The 8,974-nt window shown below is 25.2% G+C and overlaps 2 long non-coding RNA genes across 2 annotated transcripts; one reads left to right on the top strand and one right to left on the bottom strand.

The window, feature by feature from the left end:
• The first annotated feature begins 579 nt into the window (after positions 1 to 579).
• Positions 580 to 1,546, top strand: LOC135931411 (uncharacterized). The gene is made up of 2 exons (XR_010573036.1): positions 580 to 825; positions 1,144 to 1,546. It is a non-coding gene; the product is annotated as an uncharacterized LOC135931411 (long non-coding RNA).
• A 5,908-nt stretch (positions 1,547 to 7,454) lies between these two features.
• On the bottom strand, positions 7,455 to 8,035 carry LOC135922491 (uncharacterized). The gene is made up of 3 exons (XR_010570930.1): positions 7,880 to 8,035; positions 7,647 to 7,836; positions 7,455 to 7,605 (listed from the first exon to the last, which is right to left on the bottom strand). It is a non-coding gene; the product is annotated as an uncharacterized LOC135922491 (long non-coding RNA).
• Between the last annotated feature and the right edge of the window lie 939 nt (positions 8,036 to 8,974).

Raw genomic sequence — 8,974 nt, 5'->3', positions numbered from 1 at the left:
TGTATAAAAACAAAATCAAAGGCTAACCCCATAATTTTTAAGATAAATTAAATTTTTTTATATTAAAGAAGAAAAAAAAACACAATTTTTTTATGTTTTATTTCTTTCATTTTGCTAGTAAATATTTTGTTCATGTTTTTGTAGAAGGACAATAGCTATAAGCTAGAAATTATTATATAATATATATAATGTGTCCTACACATTCACATTCACTTTATATTATATTTAATTTTTTTTTTATACTTATAAAATTTAAAGCACAAAGTATATCATTTGCAGTTAAATATGATTATGAGTTTTTGGCGATAATTACCGAACACATTAATAGTTGTTTTTGCTTTTAAATTTATAAAATATTTCCCTTCAAATAATATTTTTTTTATATGATAATTATAATTAAAATTTAAATATTAGATATACAATGAAATGAATTAAATTAAAAAAAACACTTTTTAGTTTTAAACTCTTAAATATTTATATAAATTATTAATAATAAAATGTGAAAATGGTCATTAAAAAAATATATTTCGAGATAAAAAAAACAATATTAAAAATATTTATTTTGTCGTTATTGTTTATTTCTATCTCTTTCTAACCATAATATTTGGCTCAAAATGATTTAAAATTATTACTTTTATATAAAAAAATATTCTTATTTTTCATTTTTTTTTTGTTTTATACAAATAATATTTAATAAAAAAAATTATGAAATTTCTTAAGCTAAAACGCAAAGTGATTCAGAAATTATCATTCGCGAGATATGGAAACAACGGGTATTCAGCCCTGTCTTCACTACAAAGCATTAACATTAGCGATACCGATAAGGTGAATTATTTTTTACTTATCCATCTCTCAGTTCATATATAAAGGTTTTTTTTTAAATTATCATTATTAATTATAAAATAGAATATTTTCCTCGTTCGCTTTCAGAATTAGAACGAACCAGGAACGCGAAAAATGTTTAAAAACTTATTAAGGTTTTATAAAAAAAATTTTTGATATACTGAATTATTTCATTTTAAATTACTTTTTTATAAAATGTTTTGAACGTTGAATTTTAAATTTATATTAAATTATTTCAAGAATTTTTATAAATTAACATGATTTTTTTTTATATAAATTATTTATATTATCATTTAAAAGGCTTTAAAAAAAACGCTAAATTCGGAAACAAATAATCGTCGAAAAATTTCCGTTACTTTTCAAAAAATGAAAATCAGGGTTAGAAAATTGATGAGGAGCGCTAGGAAATCGTGGGTGTATGTACCACCCGTTTTTGAAAATGACATCAATAAACGTCATCCATCGGAGATTTGCCAATATTTCGAATTCTTGTGCTTGATGTGATACCACATTTTGGAAGGCGAACATCTAAATTCAGGATCACAAATAATTATTTATGTAGATTAATACCACTATAATTTATTTTATATGTATGTAGAATATAATTAAAATATACGATTAGTCAATTTATAACAAATTTCTTGTTATTGTTTTAGTAAAAAAAAAAAGTTTTATTTTGAATAAATATAAAATATATTTTAAATTTTTAATAAATAGTTTCGTAATGAATGCAACCACTATACTAGCCATATTAGGAAGTGTAGCTATTCTAAAAAAAATGATTAAATAAAAGAAAAACGTTGCATTGATGTGTATGTAACTGCATCTTATTAAATATGTTTTAATCATCAAAATTAAATATTTTTATACGACTTTTAAAATTATAAAATCTTATTATTATTTTTTTTTTTAAATTTTAACATTAATAAATTTTAAAAAAATACATGTCATTCTCATATGTAATTAACTCCTGTTTCAAATATAAATGTTATTAAAGTTGTTAGTAGATTAATATGATTAAAAATATATATAATTTTAATTATTTTGACGGTTTCAGATAAAGCAACTCATGTTACTAGCAGAAATATGATTTTAAATTGGTGATTTCAAATGCGCATATTGCCCCCCGAGGGGTTAAAGGCAGGGATTCGAACCAAATTCGTGGAGAAGAAAACCCGGGTTTTTTAGGAAAAATTTTGTAACCCGACCCGAAAATTTTTTAACTGGTTTCAGAATATTGTTTAAAATCATTTAGTAAAATGGTAAATAAAAAATATTAATAATTTAATGAGATTTCTTTAATTTTCAATTTATTTAAATATAAACGGTTTAAATCTTTAAATATTAAAGATGATGAATAGATTTGTGCGAAAAGGCATCTTGTTAATTTATAGAATTTTATCTAATAGCTAGGATGAAGTTATTGTATAAGATGATTTAGCGAAATTAATAAAACTTAAAGAAAGGCAAGAGAAATTACTTTAAAAAAAGGGCCAACTTGCAGAGAAAAGAATTGGAACGATGATTGAATTTGACTATTTTAAAAGATTGGATAAGAAGAAAAATATTATATATTTATGTACCCTGATTTATATAACTTTTCCAAAATCATTTTTCCTATTCCTCTAACCAAAGTTATTTTCCCTTATTTTCATATAAATATATTCTATAGAGATTAGCGTTGAAAGATCCTTTTCACATCTGAAATTCCTTCTTTCACTGCGTAGATCGAGAAAGAGCAAGTAACTCTTTGAAGATATTAAGCTAATTACATCTAAATAAAAAAATTTTAAATTAATACATGAGTATGCTTTGTATTTTTAAATATATTTTGCCTATTAATAAAATAAAAATTTTATTTTTTTTTACTAAATTTATGTCTAGTTTTTTAATTATGAATTAAATATAGAATTTTTTTTTATCAATTCAAAAATTGCTAACCCCGAGCTGAACTGGAGCCAAACCCGAGTTTCCTCTGAACAGAACATTTTTATATTAAATTTTAATAATTCACAGTTTTTAAATGACTCCAGAGGCGGGCTGGTAGGCTAAAGGCCCCGTGGGACATTGTGGCCCCATATTTGGCCCCCCTTTGCCCTACGGCCCACTTTTGCTCGACCTGCGGCTGAAAATTATACGATTTTATTTGAAACATATTCCACATATTTATATACGATGATCTATTTAAAAGAATTACTCGTTCTTTAAGTTTGAATATGTTATTCTTCAAGTTAATTTATAAACCTTTAATGTTTAAATTATTTTACATATTATTAGTGTTGTTACGGTTCGATTTGAGTTGATTTTTAAAAACGGCTAACTCAATATTTTAATCAGAAAATCATTGTCCAAGCCTCGTTGTGCCCCCTATGAGCAAAATCTTAAGGGTTGCATAATAAAAATGTTGAGTTAGCCTTTTTACAACAGTACTATAATATTATTTCATTCATTTAATGGTCATCTAGCCAATTCGCTTTTAATAAATAAATTAGTGGGGATTCAAGATGGGATTCCGAATCCTTCCATATCCCAATACGACATATATATATATTTTAAGAGCAGGATTAATTTTTTAGTATAATTCTTGTTTTTTTCGATGTAATATATTTATACTAAATCATTTCTGTTTTGAATATATTTTATTTATTTCATATTTATATGTTAGGAAAGACTCGTTAATATCATGCTTGAATCATATATTTAAAAAAAAAAAAATCATATGGCCTTAAAAAGAAGTTTAAAATGCCAATTTTATGAGAAAAAAAATATATATTAAAATATTTATTAGCCAGTTCTAGTGTTGTAAAACGTCTAACTCAATATTTTAGCTAGAAAAATATTGCCTAAGCTTCGATATTTCGATACTATATGTATAGACGTTAGTTCCTTCTATGAGCAAAATCTTCAGGCTTGGGTAATATTTTTCTGGATGAAATATTGAGTTACCCATTTTTAAAAATTGGCTCAAAACGAGCCGTTTAACAACACTAGCCAGTTCCGTTAAAAAAAATAATATACACATATATATATGCTAGCGACAATGTGTTATTTTTTCAACTTTAGATCATTTTCTGGGGCCCATTTTTTAAATTTAAAAATCTAGTTTTGCCGGAAATGTATTAAAGCATGTTTAGAATTACACCCCATCTTATGAAATGTAAATAATTTTACCATTCACTTTTGTGTCATTTATAATTTATATTAAAAAAAATCTATATAAAAACTGATATAAATTATGTAAAATTTAAAAGTTTATGACAAAATTATCTGAAATTCATGGGGTAGGCATTCCAAACATGTTGGAATTACATTACTAAAAAAAATCAGATTTTTAAAATTAAAAAAAAAAATGCGCTCAAAAAGTGATTTAAAGTTTTAAAAAAAATATATATTGTCGCTAACATATACATAAATTTAGTAATATTGGTGGAATTCCTTTAAATTTGTTTCTACTCCCAATGAAAACTTCCTGAATACATGCCTGCCTGAAGTTGACTATCTTTATTAAAATATGGTAGCTCCTTGTGCAAATTCGTAATTTTATTTTTATTATTCATTGAGTTTTTTATCTAAAAAAAAGAAGAATTTAAAAAGGTCATTTTTACAAAAAAAAAACAATTGAAGATTATATAAATATTTATATATTTTTTTTTCTTCTTTTAAATTAGAAGGAAATTTTTGATAATTTATTTAGTTTTAGTTAGTAAGTTAGTTAATTAAATACCTATATTAATTACTCGATAGTGAAATAGAATAAAATTAGAGTTTTACCGTCTTTTAAATCATAACCTCTAAAAAAAATATATATATTTTAATTATCTGTTTAATTCATAGGAAAATATGGTCTCAGAAATACACTGCAGAGAAGGGAAAAAAAAGTAACTTAAATACAGATACAGATCACCTTTAAAAAAAAATTTCCAGAAATATACAAATTTTAGATATACTTTAAAAATGATATACAAATACATACAAGAAGTTTCCCCCATAAAAAAGGTATTTAGAACCCGTGTTCTGGTTCGTCTTATTTCTATACAATCTCTTTTCAGCCATCTGAATTGATTCCTCTAAACAGTCTTTAAAAAAAAAATAGGCTACCTACTACGTAAAAGATCATTTATTTATACCGAAAAAATATATAAATCACAATCAGTTTTTATTAATGTATAAACTTAAAATAGCCAAACCAGGGTATTGTGGTTGGAAGTCTGTTTGGCCAGGACTAAGCAGACGGCCTTTTTACTTTTTCGCTAAAATTTTTAAATATAATATATAATTTAATTTTGAAAAATTTTACGGCCATAGATATTAAAGATAAATAAATCGGACATTATTTAATAAATTGGGAAACACAATAATATCACATGATCTAATTAAAAAAAGTTATCCCCGCAATTAGCAAAAATTTGGCATAAGAATTCAATGTAAAGAGTTTATGTTATCAAATATAAGACAAAGTTCGGCTCGCGCTCAACATGATTAGGTGTTAAGATTTTTTGCACAAGTAGCCCGGCCCATATATTAAGTGTTTTTCCGTGAACCCGACAAAATTTTTTTTACTAATTTTCCCACCCGAGCCCGTTAACATTTTATGAAAAATGAGACCCATGGAATGAAATCTTAATTTCCTGTCCGGGATAGTTAGATTTTTTTTGTACGAAATTTTTTCCCGAATTTAACATTAATATCTAAATCTAATAATCTATATCTAATTTTTCCCCCATTGTCAATTAAGTCTCCGATATTTACCCGGGAGATTCTCAGGGGCAAATAAATAAAATTATAAATAAGAATGATATGGAAAGGGAAGAGGTTAGGGGTTTATTTAAAATTAGTGAAGACGGCATAAAAGAAATAAATGTTGAGAAATGGTATAATGTCGGATGTAATTTGGGAAATAGTGAAATAAATCTAGAATAAAATCAGATGTGGTGTTAAAAAATGGTTCAAAAGAAATAGATATTTCATCAGACTTGTATCATATCCTCATTTCCAACCAGATATATCTCTACTATATACTTCTATAAATATGGGATTAGGTTAAAATTATATTTGTACTCTTATTGGCATTAATGGAGGTGAAATCCTATTTTGTTCTTCGACTATATGTATTAAAACTAGACATTTAATTTGAGCTAGTTATCCTGTCAATAGTAATGCCCATCTCTGATTTCTAAATGTTAACGTTACTAGTAATCTTAGGGTCGGGATGAATAATGATTACAATAATGATTACAAAGGCTTATGATTTATTTCTAATACAAATTGTTAACCGTACAACTGCACTTTAAACTCTGTCATAAAAATAATTGTTAGGGCCCCCTTTCTACTTCATTGTAATTTCTCTCCATTACATTCATAGTTCTTAAAACTATATTAATTGTTCGTAATTCCCATTGTTTTGAGAAATAAGGCTACTAATCCTATAAAGGATACAACAATGGTTAAAATAATTTGAGAAATTATTTAAAATGTCATTGATCAAACCATTAGTGTTGTTAAACGGCTTAATTTGAGCCGATTTTAAAAAACGGCTAACTCAATATTTTATCCAGAAAAATAATATGCAAGCCTAAGGGTACATTCACGGTAGAGAGAGACAGCGATACGACAAACACAACACGACATTGAACGACAGAGCAGCTGATGCGTCGTAAGCGACATAGCATTCATAGTAGTTGCGACAAGCATATTTTTATTTTTTTAAAAAAGGTATCTATACAACTTTAAAATTATTCCTATTAAAACTTTTTATTATATTTTAACCCATATTAAATCAAAACTAATGGTAAAAAAACACATTTTATTAAAAATCATCAGTAGAAGAAAAATTGATAAGTTTATATTAATTTTATTTTATATAATCAAAATTGCTTAGATATTTGGGAACAGGATGTAACTATCCATCGCCTTTCAAAGGCCAGAAGAATGGTGGAATGCACCTTTGGCATATTGGCATCTAAATGGTGTATTCTTAATCGAGCCTTGGATACCAATGTCACCAATAGCGAAACATTTATATTTATGAAAACTTATGCACTATTACATAATTTGGTTATTGATAAAGAAAACATATATCTCCACCCCAAGGATATTTAAGATCCTAAACAAAATAATTATTTATGGAATCCTCAATCTATAAATAACCCCTCAAAGGTTTCTAAAGATATTAGAGATGCCTTTTCTGAATATTTTTATAGAAATAAATTATCATGGCAATTATAACTTTATAATTTAATAAATTTTAAAAATATTACTCTATTTTTTTTTATCTTGATTTGTAATTATTTAATAAAAGAAAGTTTATTTATTATATGTGTCTTAAATATGATGAAAATAATATAAAAGCTCTTCAAAGAAATAATAACAATGCAATATAATATTTTTTATTCATGATCACTTTCATAATTTAACAATAAATCAAAAATAATTTTAATAAGTTTTTTCTTTCCACTTTCAAATCCTTTTGCAAAGGTTTGCTCAAGCATAACATTGATCCAAGAGTTTGTTGATATTCTATTTTCTTTTATTTTTTCTATTTCAAGAATTTGCTCAAATAGATCTAGTTTAAAATTATAAATATATTTACAAATGATGCAAATTACCTTGATCAATATCCCTCTTTTTAATTATTTTGCAAGATAAATTTGATCTTATACAAGATGGTGATGCTAAATATATAGAATATTATTTATATAAAACATGAATCATTCCTTAAAATTGTAGCATCACTACTTGTCTCTATGCAGGGGATTTCAATGGCTATGTATTAATAAAATCTTAAGAATAATTAGTATATTTACCATCTTTATATTGATAATAATTTTCATTACCACTCATTTGTTCATACATTGCTCTAGCAATATTTGCTTCATTAATTTTAGATATAACAGGATTTGTTTTTTTTTCAAATTGGTATACTGAATCCTTGGCTCTATAGTTTTCCCTCACAAAGCATTCTCTTAAATTTTTCCATTAATTTGGCCATCTCTACTGCAAAAGAAAAATACTTCAAATTAATATACTCTTTAATTACCTGTCGCTGATGGTATCTGATGGAGTTGATCAAATCTTCTTTATTGATTTTCTATAAAAAATTATTAACATAATATTTATTTATATTCTAAATATATATATATATATATGTATATATAACATTTATTATTTTAAAAGCATTTCAAAAATTTGTAAATTTTCTTTTTCGGACATATTGTAGTTATGTCGCATAGAAAAAAAACAAAATGATTTGTAACTTGATTTTATGTTTAATGCGACAAATGTGGCGGAATTGTCGCGCGTCGCAAAAGCTTACTATGAATAGTCATTGGTAATTATATATATTTCTATTTTGTCGTGTCGCTTTCTACTGTGAATGCACCCTAACGATTTTGCTCATAGATGGTACATAGGATTGAACATCTATTGACAAAATCTCGACGCTTAGGCAATATTTTCCTGCCTATAATGTTGAGTTAGCCGTTTTTAAAAATCGGCTCAAGAGCTGTTTAGTAATACTACAAACCATTCTTTATATTAAAATTTAAGATTCGATAATGGCAATATTTTAAACTAGGGTTGGCAAGTCGGTCAATTGACTGGTCAAAAATGGTCAATATTCTAAAATTTAATGGTGAATAACTATATTGATTAAATTAATTAATATGTATTTAAAGCATATTTATCAATCTAATTTAATTACAAATTATTTTAATATATTTGTATCATCAAGGCATAGATTTAATTGTAATTTAAAATAATAAAATCATCATAATAAAATATCAGAATTTCAATTTGAAATATAAAAAAAGAATTTTTCTCATTATTAATTTGATTGAATCGAAATATATAAAATATAATAATTTTACTTAAGCATGGTTTGAGAAAATTACTAATTGCCAATTTATATTACATTATGTAGAATTATCCAAACAAGATGGGCATCATGAATAAAATGTAATGAGCAAATTCATATATGCAAGAAAGCTCTGAAAGCTGCTGTTGAAGAAGTATATGTCCGAGAGAAATTACCAATATATTAAATGATATTTTGGACAAAAATTTTAACATTTTAAGCTATTCATAAACATTTAGCTATCTTATTGACCTTGGCTCACATAAAAAACGAGATGAT

Source organism: Gordionus sp. m RMFG-2023, chromosome 1, assembly GCF_954871325.1.
Source record: "Gordionus sp. m RMFG-2023 chromosome 1, tfGorSpeb1-WG-v2, whole genome shotgun sequence".
Lineage (NCBI taxonomy): Eukaryota > Metazoa > Nematomorpha > Gordioida > Chordodea > Parachordodidae > Gordionus > Gordionus sp. m RMFG-2023.
This window is presented reverse-complemented; position numbering and strand designations above follow the sequence as displayed.